Source organism: Lactuca serriola, chromosome 9 (assembly GCF_051521515.1).
Source record: "Lactuca serriola cultivar US96UC23 chromosome 9, Lser_US96UC23_V15, whole genome shotgun sequence".
NCBI classification, from domain to species: Eukaryota; Viridiplantae; Streptophyta; class Magnoliopsida; order Asterales; family Asteraceae; genus Lactuca; species Lactuca serriola.
Window position 1 is genome coordinate 13,327,137 of NC_136416.1, and position 14,955 is coordinate 13,342,091.

Below are 14,955 nucleotides of genomic sequence, written 5' to 3' on the forward strand. Positions count from 1 at the left end.
GTATTTATTTTGAAGTTTTGCAAGAGGGACTCGGCGAGTTCATAGCCTGACTCGCCGAGTAGGGTCGGGATTTCGAGCACGTGATTAGCTGGCGACTCGGCGAGTCCATATTCTGGACTCGGCGAGTCCATCCGTCTGGGAGAAACCCTAAATCCCCGGGTTGCCCACTATTTAAGCCACCTTATAGCCCCCAATCTCGCCTCCTTCACCCTCTAAAGCTGTGAGAAAACCCTAATTCGATCTTGAGTGTTTTTTTTTAGTGATCTTGTGTGCATTTGTGAAGGCTTGAAGAAGGAGAAGAAGAAAGGAGCAAGGAGAAGGATTTCAGAGCAGATATTCAAGGGAAAGCAAGAGCTCTTTGAGGTATTCTTCAGTTTTCCCTCTCTTTATGCCTTAAAACCCTTTCTAGATCTTGTTAATGCCTTTCTCAAAGCTTTATGTTGATATGGAAGCTCTCTTATGCCGAGATAACCTTAGATCTGTTCCTTTAGGAGTTTTAGAGCCCAGATCTATTGCCTTTATGGAGCTATTTTGCATATTAACCCTAGATCTACCCCTTTTAAGCATCTTTTAGCCTTTATTCCCTTGTTCATGCGTTTGTACACGTAAAGTTGGAAACTTTACGTGGTAAATCATCTTATTGGACTCAGATCTACCATTTGTATGTATTGGATTCGAACAGAATCGAGTGTAGAATAGTTGCATGGCGGTGACTCGGCGAGTCTAGTCGAGAGTCCCCGATTTCTTCCTTTTGAGCGGTGTCGAGTGGGACCAGTGAGTAGTGGAGTGGACTCAGCGAGTTTGAGGGTAGACTCAGTAATGGAGGGACTCGGCGAGTTGTTCATACAACTCGGCGAGTCCAAGGCAATCTCCTTAAACTCAAGAACAACTCGTCGAGTTGTTCATAGGAATCGGCGAGTCGGATGAAGATTTTCTGAGTTCTTGGATCGGGAGAGTACTCGTCGAGTCGATGCCATACTCGACGAGTTGCAGCGAGCAGGGTCAAGGAGTGAGATTAGGGACTCGGCGAGTTGGCGGCCCAACTCGGCGAGTCAGGTCAACTATGGGTTGACTTTGGCTGAGAGTTGACCTTGACCAATAGTTGACTTTGACCAAGGGTAAAAGAGTCATTTTACCCAGTGCAGTGTTTAGCATTTGATTGAGTGTACTTATGGACTTGCAGCCAGGGAGATACCGGAGCAGCAACAGTTAGCCCTCAGAGCTATTCACTCGGCAGCCAGTTCACGAGGTGAGTTCCCTTCAGTAGGAACGGGTCTACGGCCACAATGCCGGCCCGTTTAATTATCAGTAGTCCCGGACTTTGGTCTGATGCAGTAGCTAGAGTGCTTGATGTCTTTGTGATTCAAGCATGTTTGTGTTATGTGTTCCGGACTCTGTTCCGATGCAGTATGCAGTTTATGTGTTTATAATAGTTGTTATGTTTTATGCTATGCCATGATCAGTCAGTTCCGGACTTCGGTCCGATGCAGTTAGTTCCGGACTTCGGTCCGATGCAGTTAGTTCCGGACTTCGGTCCGATGCAGTCAGTTCCGGACTCTGGTCCGATGCAGGGGACAAGGTCCCAGTCAGTTCCGGACTTCGGTCCGATGCAGCTAGTTCCAGACTTTGGTCTGATGCAGTGGGCAAGGCCCAGTATGTGCTTATGTGTATTGTATGGTATGTGGTAGTTTGGGGGAGCTCACTAAGCTTCATGCTTACAGTTTTAGTTTTGGTTTCAGGTACTTCCGCTAGCAGAGGGAAGAGCTCGGGATGATGGCATCACACACACCACAGCTTCAGCTTTTATCCTGGGAGTTGATTTAGTTTTTGATTTTTTATATGACATGGATATGATACAGTTTCCGCACAGTGTTGTTTTTATTATGTTGGGATACATCTCGTATGTTTTTTTTATATATGACACACAGATTATGGTTTTTGGTTATATTGAAAAATAAAATTTTTGGGTCGTTTCAAGTTGGTATCAGAGCCCTGGTTTGAGGGATTCAGATACACCTCCGGGTGCATCTGAACTCAAACTAAGGGAAATATAGAAAGATTTTTTTTAAAAGGAAAATGTTTTCTAAAGAATTTTGAAAGCACTTAGAAAGAAAGAAATTTTATTTTAAACGAGATAAGGGTGTGGTGCATGCGATCAGCCGAGCTCAAGTAAGTACTGCCAAATTACCAATACAAGTTTTATTATTATGATTAATTGTTCCAGCTTCAGTAGAACAGCATGCTAGTATAGGACTAAGGATCTAGGAGGATGCCTTATGTGCCTGCTTTATGTGTTACAGTTTTATGAGAATTGCATGCTAGTATTAAGTAAACAGCAGTAGGATAGCCTGTTTAGGTTATGCCTGGTAGCGCGAGCTTAGCATTGTATGCTAGAGTAGCTTCTCGTTATAAGAATAGTTTTGCCTGAGTATGTTTCCCTTATCCGAATGCTGCTTGCTTTGTGCTTTGTGGGACTCTGAGTGGTGGGAGTTAGCCATTAGGTGAATACGCCACATCACATGTGATCAGGGTTGAATAATCTCAGAGTGTTAGATTTGGCCCTATTGCGCAGCTCTTGTTTGAGTCCAACCGTTATAGGGACGAGTCTTTTACTTGAAGGATTATCTGAGCCTCGTCACATGTGATGATGTTCAGGTGGTGGCTAATTAGCATTATAAGGAGACCTTCAGCAGCTGAGGACTAGTTGAGTTGAGTCTGAGGTTTCCCTAGGGCAAGCCTAGGATGAGAGTAGCAGAGATCAGTAGTAGTAAAAGTGACTTGGTAGAGTCAAGGCAGTTCTTGAAGAAAGTACGGATAAATGTGGAAGGTAGTATGGGCCCGTACTGCTGAAAGCAGAGGATCCATACTCGAATCAAGAAAGGCCGAGACAAGACCAGGAAGCTAGTTGTAGTAATTAATGATCCCTTGAGATATTTTGGTTTTCTGATGTAGCTGTGATATGTTTCAGAATGGTGGTTTTGCGTTCGAGACCAGCAGCCGGCAGTGGTGGTGCCGGGGAGGGATCAGGTTCAGGCTCGGGGGGTGAGGGCATCGATGAGCAAACCCGAGAGTTTCTTTCTTCGGAGATTACGCGCATCATTATTGAGCAGACTCCTGTGATCTTCGGTTCGATCAAGGAGGGGATTCTAGAGCTGATGGATGAGAGATTGGGCACCTTCCGTGCCGAGGTGGCGGCCATGATGGGGTCGCGCACCCTTACTTTCAGGGAGTTCAGGGCATGTGGAGCTCCGGACTATCATGGGGCGCGAGACCCCATAGCGAGCACCAGATGGTTGGCGGATGTGGCCAACGCTTTCCGCACTAGCAGATGTCCCGAGGGGGACAAGGTCAGACTGGCGTCCTGTCTTCTGAAGGACAGGGCACGGGATTGGTGGGAGGAGGTCGGACATGCCATTGGGGATGATGCAGCATTGGACGCCATGACCTGGGCTGATTTCTCTACCAGGTTCAGGGCGGAGTTTGCACCGGTCATTGAGGTGCAACAGCTAGCTAGGGAGTTTCAGGACCTCACCCAGACTACAGAGACAGTGGCAGAGATCACCGCCAAGTTCAGGGAGAGGGCTCTTCTTGTTCCTCAGTACGTGGCTGATGAGGAAATGAAGAAGGCCCATTATCATGAGATGTTGCGGAGCGATATCCGTCAGTTTGTGAGCCGTTCCAGCTGTAAAACGCTGGAAGATATGATTGCTAGGGCTCGGGAGAGGGAGATTGATCTTGAGATGGAAAAGAAGAGGAAACCGGAGGCGGTTTCAGGTACAGGCGGTTCGGGCAAAAAGCCCAAGGTTTCGGATCACAGATCTAGGAGTCAGCAGAGCCACGGTCGATGTGGCAAGTGTGGGAGATTGCACGAGGGAGCGTGCAAGGCAGGGAGTTCCGGCTGCTACAAGTGCGGTCGGATTGGGCATTTGAGTAAGGATTGCACGGTCCTTACTACTGCCGTCGCAGCATCAGATCTGATTTGCTTTCAGTGCAATCAGAAGGGACATAAAAAGTCTCAGTGTCCGAGTTTAGCTGCAGCGGGGAAGGTGGCTGCACCTGCCCCTGCTACCTTGAGGATTACAGATGGCCGGCAGGTCCGAGCCGAGACGCCGGTGGCGAAGAGCAGGGCGTTTCAGATGACAGCAGAGGAGGCGCGGGCGACTCCTGATGTGGTGACGGGTATGTATCATCCCTTTATCTCTTTATTATTATTGATTGAATATTGCTTATGATTGTATGTTTTATTCAGGGTCGTTCTCTGTGAACGGCATTTCTGCTTTGGTATTATTCGATTCGGGGGCTACCCGATCATTCGTATCACTTGCGCTTAGCAAGAGATTTAGTAGAGCTCCAGGGGAGCTGGATGGTCCATTAGAGGTTGAGATAGCAGATGATAGGACCGTGAGGGTCGACAGAGTGCATAGAGCGTGTTCTCTTCAGTTATTTGACGAGCAGTTTTCAGTGGATCTGGTACCTATTCCTCTGCGAGGGAATAAGGTTATTGTGGGCATGGATTGGCTAAGCCCCAATGGGGCGGTGATTAATTGTGAGCTTCAGCTAGTGAGGGTTCGCACTCCCAGTGGGGGAGAGTTAGTGATTCAGGGCGAGAGGCCACAGCGAGGACCGACCTTTTGTTCCGCCGCAAGGGCGAGGCGCTATGTTCAGCAGGGTTGCGCCGGTTTTGTAGTTTACGTTTTGGATGCCCGGGAGAAGGGCAAGACGACAGTTGATGATGTTCCCATTGTTCGAGACTACCCGGACGTGCTTCCCGAGGATTTGCCGGGGATACCTCCTGAGAGGCAGGTCGAGTTCAGGATCGACCTAATTCCTGGTGCGGCTCCGATAGCCAAAGCACCGTATCGACTAGCTCCCCCTGAGATGCAGGAGTTATCTACACAGCTGCAGGAGCTGTTAGACAAGGGTTTCATTCGGCCGAGCAGTTCACCTTGGGGAGCGCCGATCCTGTTTGTGAGGAAGAAGGATGGGTCGCATCGTATGTGTATAGATTATCGGGAGTTGAATAAGGTAACGGTGAAGAACCGTTACCCACTTCCGAGGATAGATGATTTGTTTGATCAGCTTCAGGGAGCGTCTTGGTTCTCCAAGATCGATCTACGCTCCGGTTATCATCAGATGCGGGTTAGAGATGAGGATGTACAGAAGACTGCTTTCAGGACCAGGTATGGTCATTATGAGTTTGTGGTGATGCCATTTGGGCTCACCAATGCTCCAGCCGCGTTCATAGATCTCATGAACCGCGTGTGTAGGCCGATGCTGGATCGGTCAGTGATAGTGTTCATAGATGATATCTTGGTATATTCCAAGACGCAGGAGCAGCACGAGGAGCACCTGCAGGAGGTGCTGGAGGCTTTGAGGAGGGAGAGACTTTCCGCAAAGTTCTCCAAATGTGAGTTCTGGTTGCGCGAGGTGCAGTTCCTTGGTTACCTCGTCAACCAGAAGGGTATTTTGGTAGATCCGGCCAAGATTGAGGCCGTGATGCAGTGGGAGGTCCCGAAGTCTCCATCTGAGATTCGGAGCTTCCTAGGGTTGGCAGGGTATTATCGGAGATTTATTCAGGATTTCTCCAAGATAGCAGTGCCGCTCACCCGACTGACCAGGAAGTCAGTGGTATTTCGTTGGGGTCCTGAGCAGCAGTCAGCGTTCGAGACCCTCAGGCAGAGATTGTGCGAGGCTCTGATCCTTACCTTGCCAAAGGGAGTAGAGGACTTCGTAGTCTATTGTGATGCCTCGATCACAGGTATGGGAGCAGTTTTGATGCAGCGAGGCCATGTGATAGCTTATGCCTCGAGACAGTTGAAGCCTCACGAGGATAATTATCCTACCCATGATTTGGAGCTGGGGGCAGTTGTGTTTGCCCTCAAGATTTGGAGGCATTACCTCTATGGGGTCCGTTGTACTATTTACACGGATCACAAGAGTTTGGGGTACCTTATGGATCAGCCGAGTCTGGACATGAGGCAGAGGAGGTGGTTGGATGTGCTAAAGGATTACGATTGTGAGATTCTTTACCATCCAGGAAAGGCCAACGTGGTGGCCGACGCCCTAAGCCGCAAAGTGTCAACGGCCCCTATCAGAGATCTATGTTTGAGGATGACAGTGATCACTCCGTTGTTGGAGCGGATCAAGGAGGCTCAGGTGGAGGGCCTCAAGGAGGAGAGGCAGAAGTGTGAGAGGATCGTGGGCCGAGTAGCCTCGTTTGATTATGATAGTCGTGGTTTGCTGACGCTTCACGGGAGAGTGTGGGTACCGTACTGGGGTGGAGTACGGCATGTGTTGATGGATGAGGCTCATAAGTCTCAGTTTTCTATCCACCCAGGGGCGACGAAGATGTATCGAGATCTTCGACATGATTATTGGTGGCCCTGCATGAAGCGGGACGTCGCCTGGTACGTCGAGAGATGCCTGACCCGCCGGAAGGTCAAGGCGGAGCACCAGAGACCTCACGGCAGGATGCAGCCGTTAGACATTCCCGTGTGGAAATGGGAGGACATCACCATGGATTTTGTCACCAAGCTTCCCAGGACCGCACGAGGAGTGGATTCGATATGGGTAGTAGTGGATCGGTTGACGAAGAGTGATCATTTTATCCCAATCCAGGAGAGTATATCGGCGGAGAAGTTAGCCGATATCTATGTGTGAGAGATTGTGGCACGTCATGGAGTGCCGGTATCGGTGGTGTCAGACCGAGATGTCCGTTTCACATCCAGATTCTGGAAGCGGTTCCACGACGAGATGGGTACTCGTCTCCATTTCAGCACCGCTTTCCACCCTCAGACAGACGGGCAGAGCGAGAGGACGATTCAGACTCTCGAGGACATGCTTAGGGCATGTGTCCTAGATTTCGGTGGTTGTTGGGATACGTACCTTCCGTTAGCGGAATTCTCGTATAACAACAGTTATCATGCGAGCATTGATCGACCTCCCTTTGAGATGCTGTATGGGAGGAAGTGTAGGACCCCGATTTGTTGGGGCGAGGTCGGTCAGCGGGTCATCGGGAGCACGGAAGTGGTGCTCAAGACGACTGAGTTGATCCAGCAGGTCCGTAGTAGACTGCAGACTGCTCAGAGTCGGCAGAAGAGCTACGCCGATAGGAGGCGTTCGGACTTGGAGTTCCAGGTGGGGGATATGGTCCTTCTGATGGTCTCACCTTGGAAGGGTGTCATCAGGTTCCGGAAGAGGGGCAAGTTGGGCCCCAGATTTATTGGTCCTTTCAGGGTTTTGGCCCGGGTGGGTCGGGTTGCTTATCGGTTAGATCTTCCGGAGGAGCTTAGTCAGATCCACAACACTTTCCATGTGTCTCAGTTGAGGAAGTGTTTGGTGGATGAGTCAGCAGTCGTTCCCCTTGAGGATATTCAGGTGGATAGCAGCCTGAATTATATTGAGAGACCGGTCGCGATTCTGGACCGAAAGACCAAGACCTTGAGGAACAAGGAAATCCAGTTAGTGAAGGTGCAGTGGCAGCACCGGAAGGGGTCTGAGTGGACGTGGGAGGCTGAGGAGGAGATGAGGGAGCACTACCCAGAGATATTTGCAGATTCAGCCGTAGCAGACTTCGAGGACGAAGTCTGAGATAAGTGGGGGAGAATTGTAACGACCCGTCTCCGGTATGATAATTCCTTGGTATTTATTTTGAAGTTTTACAAGAGGGACTCGGCGAGTTCATAGCCTGACTCGCCGAGTAGGGTCGGGATTTCGAGCACGTGATTAGCTGGCGACTCGGCGAGTCCATCCGTCTGGGAGAAACCCTAAATCCCTGGGTTGCCCACTATTTAAGCCACCTTATAGCCCCCAATCTCGCCTCCTTCACCCTCTAAAGCTGTGAGAAAACCCTAATTCGATCTTGAGTGTTTTTTTTAGTGATCTTGTGTGCATTTGTGAAGGCTTGAAGAAGGAGAAGAAGAAAGGAGCAAGGAGAAGGATTTCAGAGCAGGGATTCAAGGGAAAGCAAGAGCTCTTTGAGGTATTCTTCAGTTTTCCCTCTCTTTATGCCTTAAAACCCTTTCTAGATCTTGTTAATGCCTTTCTCAAAGCTTTATGTTGATATGGAAGCTCTCTTATGCCGAGATAACCTTAGATCTGTTCCTTTAGGAGTTTTAGAGCCCAGATCTATTGCCTTTATGGAGCTATTTTGCATATTAACCCTAGATCTACCCCTTTTAAGCATCTTTTAGCCTTTATTCCCTTGTTCATACGTTTGTACACGTAAAGTTGGAAACTTTACGTGGTAAATCAGCTTATTGGACTCAGATCTACCATTTGTATGTATTGGATTCGAAAAGAATCGAGTGTAGAATAGTTGCATGGCGGTGACTCGGCGAGTCGGAAGAACGACTCGGCAAGTCTAGTCGAGAGTCCCCGATTTCTTCCTTTTGAGCGGTGTCGAGTGGGACCAGTGAGTAGTGGAGTGGACTCAGCGAGTTTGAGGGTAGACTCAGTAATGGAGGGACTCGGCGAGTTGTTCATACAACTCGGCGAGTCCAAGGCAATCTCCTTAAACTCAAGAACAACTCGTCGAGTTGTTCATAGGACTCGGCAAGTCGGATGAAGATTTTCTGAGTTCTTGGATCGGGAGAGTACTCGTCGAGTCGATGCCATACTCGACGAGTAGCAGCGAGCAGGGTCAAGGAGTGAGATTAGGGACTCGGCGAGTTGGCGGCCCAACTCGGCGAGTCAGGTCAACTGTGGGTTGACTTTGGCTGAGAGTTGACCTTGACCAATAGTTGACTTTGACCAAGGGTAAAAGAGTCATTTTACCCAGTGTAGTGTTTAGCATTTGATTGAGTGTACTTATGGACTTGCAGCCGGGGAGATACCGGAGCAGCAGCAGTTAGCCCTCAGAGCTATTCACTCGACAGCCAGTTCACGAGGTGAGTTCCCTTCAGTAGGAACGGGTCTACGGCCACAATGCCGGCCCGTTTAATTATCAGTAGTCCCGGACTTTGGTCTGATGCAGTAGCTAGAGTGCTTGATGTCTTTGTGATTCAAGAATGTTTGTGTTATGTGTTCCGGACTCTGTTCCGATGCAGTATGCAGTTTATGTGTTTATAATAGTTGTTATGTTTTATGCTATGCCATGATCAGTCAGTTCCGGACTTCGGTCCGATGCAGTTAGTTCTGGACTTCGGTCCGATGCAGTCAGTTCCGGACTCTGGTCCGATGCAGGGGACAAGGTCCCAGTCAGTTCCGGACTTCGGTCCGATGCAGCTAGTTCCAGACTTCGGTCTGATGCAGTGGGCAAGGCCCAGTATGTGCTTATGTGTATTGTATGGTATGTGGTAGTTTGGGGGAGCTTACTAAGCTTCATGCTTACAGTTTTAGTTTTGGTTTCAGGTACTTCCGCTAGCAGAGGGAAGAGCTCGGGATGATGGCATCGCACACACCACAGCTTCAGCTTTTATCCTGGGAGTTGATTTAGTTTTTGATTTTTTATATGACATGGATATGATATAGTTTCCGCACAGTGTTGTTTTTATTATGTTGGGATACATCTCGTATGTTTTTTTTTATATATGACACGCAGATTATGGTTTTTGGTTATATTGAAAAATAAAATTTTTGGGTCGTATTTTTGGGTCGTTTCATGGTTCACCGGGAGCTGCTGCCAAACGTCGCCGCCACTGCCACCCCAAGACCATCGCTATTACCACCTTGAGCCACCGGGTGGGTGGCTTGGATGTAGTATGCAATTTGAAGTTTATGCGTGTGTGCTTTGTCTAGCCGGAAAGTCGAGAAGAGCCGCCACCACCACCATGAGGTGGTGGCTACCGCCACGTGCCACCGCCGGGCACCACTAGGTTGGTTGTGTGTGTTATGTTAGTTAGTGTTTGTGTGTTTATTTTTGGTTTAAGGCATTGTAATTGTAATTACCAAAAGAATAATGAAAAGAAACTCAAACCACCACCGTATGGTGGTGGCCGCCGTCGTTGATCACCACTACCCGATGTGGTAGTGGGTGGTGCCCCACTAGCAAAACCCTAATGGACCTAGCAAAACCCTAATGGGCTTAAAGATTAGTTTTGGACCTATTAGGCTTTGTTTGGGTGGGAAACCCTAATTAGGGTTTAGAAAACCCTAATTCTTAATATGTGGGCCTTGGAGTTGTTGAGTCCTACTTTTGGGCTATTGGGATTGGATTGTGTATTAAGCCCAATTACTATATATCATTTATCTAGTAGAGTAAATGACTTAATGGATTGAGTCCTTAATGTGTTAAGTGAGAAACACTTAACCCTAATCGTCATTTTATGTGGCCTTATGTTGGGCCTTTCTAATGGACTTTGGTGATTAGGCTATTGTTGGGCTTTCCTAGAACAAGTAATTGGACCACAATAATTGGATGGGCTTTAGGGTAAGGCCTATGTGAAAGACTTGGGCCTAATTTGGAAAATTGGGCCATTGATGGGCCATAGTTTGGGCCTTGATGAGCATGAGATATTGGACCATCAGAATGTCAAGTATTGGACCAAGAATAGATGGTTGGGCCTTAAGGCAAGACCATGTAGAGACTTGGGCCCAATTAGGGAAATTGGGCCATAGATGGGCCTTGGTTCATTATTGTTGGGCCTTGGGCTTGAATCAAGCTAAGATAGGGGTAAAGTAGTCTTTTACCCCAAGCATGGACTTATGAGTATATGTGATACAACCCAATTATTAATTGGCTGTTATTTTGATGTTGACAAATTCAGGAATCTGTCATCCAACAGTTAGGGTTTTGTCAGTAGGACTTCAGCAGTGTGAGGTGAGTTTCCCTTCAGTAGGAACGGGTATAAGGCACCAATGCTGGCCCAATTATGTAGTATTCTGGGGCGATCCCGAGAAGTATTTAGGTATGCTTGATGTTTTCGTGATTCATGCATGTTTATGTTATGTGTTATATATTCCGGACTTTAGTCCGATGTCGGGCAAGCCCGATGCAATATATGTGATTATGTTATATGTTTATATTTATGTTATGTTCAGTTTATACCGGACTTCGGTCCGATGCCAAGCGGGACCTGATGTAGTGGGCGGGGCCTAAGTTATTCCGGACTTCAGTCTGATGCCGGGCAGGGCCCGATGTAGTAGGCGGGGCCCAAGTTATGTCGGACTTCGGTCCGATGCCGGGCGGGGCCCGATGCAATGGGCAAGGCCCAGTATGTGTTATATGTGTTATTGTATGGTAGGTAGTAGTTTGGGGGAGCTTACTAAGGTTCGTGCTTACAGTTTTCAGTTTTGGTTTCAAGTACTTCTATTAGCAAAAGGAAGGGCTCCGGATGATCGCATGGCACACACCACGACTTTCGGTCTTGGATTGATTGAGACTCTGATATTTTATCATTTGGTTTTGATACAGTATTTGATATGTGATGCGACATGGACCTCCGGCGAGTCTTCGGGTCTTCTGCTACTGCGGAGATCTGCTAGTCACAATCATAGAGATGCGTTAGAGTCGCCCTAGGGACTGTGCCCCGGGAGCGGACTCCGACGATCAAGTTAGATCAACTGATAGATCTGAGATGGTCCTCCATAGCTGGAGAGAACCATCTTGGTGCTGGTGGTGGTGTATGGTGGCTGACGGCGGTGGGTGGCGGCTGAGCCACCCGGCCGGAGTATAGTGGCGGCTGAGCCATAGGGGAAGATCCCTCTCCATGCAGGAGGTACTGTTCATTATATATGGGACAATTAGGTCAAGGGGAATTAGGTCAGGCCTTAGGCCAGGCCAATTCAGGCCCAGCTAGCAAGAAGCTAGGCGAGGCCGCCCGGAGGCACCGAGCGGGACTGGCGGGCGCGCCCCAAGCAACGCTGGCGGGCGCGCACCAGGAAATACTGGCAAGGAGCGCCAGGCCGGGTCGGCAGGAGAGTCCCCAGCATGGCTAGCAAGGGAGCACCAGGCAAGGCTGGCAGGAGCGCGCTAGGCCAAGCTAACGCGTTAGAGTGGTCTAGGCCATGCTAACGGACCATATATCATCAAGTCCCCCTAGTCTGGTGTTATTGGTGCATGGCCAATGACATCAGACTGGACTAAGTCATATAAACTAGCAGGAGAGTCCCCAGCAGGGATGGCAAGGGAGCGTCAGGCGAGGCTGGCGCGCCGGAGCTGTCTAGGCCATGCTAGTGGACCATATATCATCAAGTCCCCCCAATCTGGTGTTATTGGTACATGGCCAATGACATCGGACTAGACTAAATCATATAAACCAGTAGGAGAGTCCCCAGCAAGGCTGGCAAGGGAGTCCCCAGCAAGGCTGGCATGGGAATGCCAGGCAGGGCTGGCAGGAGCGCGCCAGGACAGGCTAGCGTGCTAGATCAGTCTGGGCCATGCTAATGGACCATATTTCATCAAGTCCTCCTATTCTGGTGTTATTGGTACGCGGCCAATGACATCGGAATGGAACTAGTCATATAAATTGTGCGTCGTAAAGTCCCCCTAGTCTGATGTGATTGGGTTGCTGACAATCGGATCGGACTAGATAAAGCACCAATACATTAAATAATAGAGAGAATAACCGAAACTCACCCACAAACGTCGTGGGTTGTGCGATGAGCCAAACATTGCTTATGCAGCTTGAGCTGGCTTGGTACTCCTTCACTGAGAGGAGTGTGATCCGTCGGTGCGATGCAATGAAATTGTTGTTGGCAGTGTTATGCGGAGCAAAGCTGCTAATAATGTTATTACGGAGCGGGGCTGGTGTATGACATCTCTGTCGTGGCGTTTCTATCGTATTGGGGGAATGTCATTGACAATTATCTTCATGAGCATTTATAACCATTATGAAGGTGTTTCTTGCTCGAGCTATTCCTAGCTAGGTTCCCCCCAGTCTGATGTGGGTAGCGTAGGTAGCCGTATCAAACTATGGAGCATAGGCAAGGTTTTTATGAGAATACCCAGTGAGGTTGTTTGCTATCATAATAGACAACCAGATTAGGAAACGCCTTATTGATCGTCCGAGCATATGAAAACCATGTTGATTATAAGAGAAGAGACACCAAATGTGGTGCTAAGCATGACATAAACTTACGATGTGCGACTTACGATGCGTGACTTATGTTGCGCGACTTAGAAGAATAGTCTGGGCTTAGCAGCCAGCAGTCATGGAGATGTCACGCGGGAAAGCATCGCGTGGAACAGATCGAGCTTGGTTGCCAACGATTGTAAATAAATCACGCGGGAAAGCATCGCGTGGATTCATATAGGCAAAGGTTGCGAGCCTTTGAGCCTCGTTGGCGGAGCATGCTGTTAATGGAGTTGAGCTGAGAAGTCAGGCGACTCAAGGCAAGGGTGTTGAACCTCGCATGCAGAGCTTGCCGCTATAATGGAGTCGGGCTGGGAAGCCAGGTATCTCGAGGTGAGGGTACTGAACCTTGCATGCGGAGCTTGCCGCTATAATGGAGTCGGGTTGGGAAGCCAGGCGACTCAAGGCGAGGGTATTGAACCTCTCATGCGGAGCTTGCCGCTATAATGGAGTCGGGGCTGAGAAGCCAGGCGACTCGAGGCGAGGGTACTGAACCTCGCATGCGGAGCTTGTCGCTATAATGGAGCCAGGCTGAGAAGCCAAGCGACTCGAGGCGAGGGTACTGAACCTCGCATGCGGAGCTTTTCGCTATAATGGAGTTGGGCTGAGAAGCCAGGTGACTCGAGGCGAGGGTACTGAACCTCGCATGCGGAGCTTGCCGCTATAATGGAGTCGGGCTGGGAAGCCAGGCGACTTGAGGCGAGGGTACTGAACCTCGCATGTGGAGCTTCCCGCTATAATGGAGTCAGGCTGAGAAGCCAAGCGACTCAAGGCGAGGGTGCTGAACCTCGCATGTGGGGCATGCCGCTATAATGGAGTCGGGCTGAGAAGCCAAGCGACTCAAGGCGAGGGTGTTGAACCTCGCATGCGGGGCATGCCGCTATAATGGAGTTGGGCTAAGAAGCCAAGCGACTCGAGGCGAGGGTATTGAACCTCGAACGACTGGGCGTCACCCTATAATATATGTGTCTAACTCGTATGACCAGTCTGGATTAAAGAGGAATGGTACCGGATGCTTTGCTGCCTCGCTAGTCGTACTAATAATTGAGGCCTCGGTGTCTTGGCTGTTTGCGGAGAGCTATGTGGTAGTGCTACTTAGAGCTTGATAGTGTAGCTATTGTTAAGAGGTGCGTAATGAGATTGTTGTCAGGAACTGGTCAGCAAGGCCATTGAGGCCCAGGCAGCGAGCTGCTAACGATAGGTGAGCAACACGACTATTGAGAGTTGGGCAACAAGACTATCGAGAGTTGGACCACGATGCTGCTCTTTCAACCCGGAATACTAATGTCGTCTCGGGAATGCACTATCGTGCATAGTATCAATTCTTCATGTACTTTAGCTCTCCCCCTTCAGAATAAAAAGCACTTCTGCATAGTGTCACTAATCCTCCCCCCCTATTTTCTTTTTATTATAGGAGGCGGAGAGAGAGAACGTTGGATGCATAGAAGGCCGACAAGATCTAGGTAGCGCTACCGCTGAGAGTTGGGCAAGGCAACTACTGGGAGGCAGACAATGTAGCTGCTAGTGTCCAGGATTTGCGGCTGTTGGGTTGGTTTGTATGGTTGCTTATGGTCGGGCTGCATGACTGCTGAAGGCTGAGCCGTGAGACTAGCGAGGGTCGGTCAACATGAATGGTGAGGGGTGAGTAACGAGACTGCCTGCAGTTGGTCACCTCGATTGCTGATAGTCGAGCAACGCGGTTGCTGAGGGTTGTTTCGAAATACTTCACGGGTAGTAGGAGCTACTACTCTTTCCCTTCCCCCTTTTTTTAGAAGATGTCAAGTGGTCTGGGCCGCAACGCCTATTCTGAAAACGTTTTTGTTGAGCGGAGCCTTCAACACGTGAGCGTTGAGCGGTTACTCTTTGTTTTGTAAAGTTGGTGGGCTATATGTGTTTTGTAGATGAAATAGCCCATAAAATTGCCTATGAAAAGCCCAAGGCG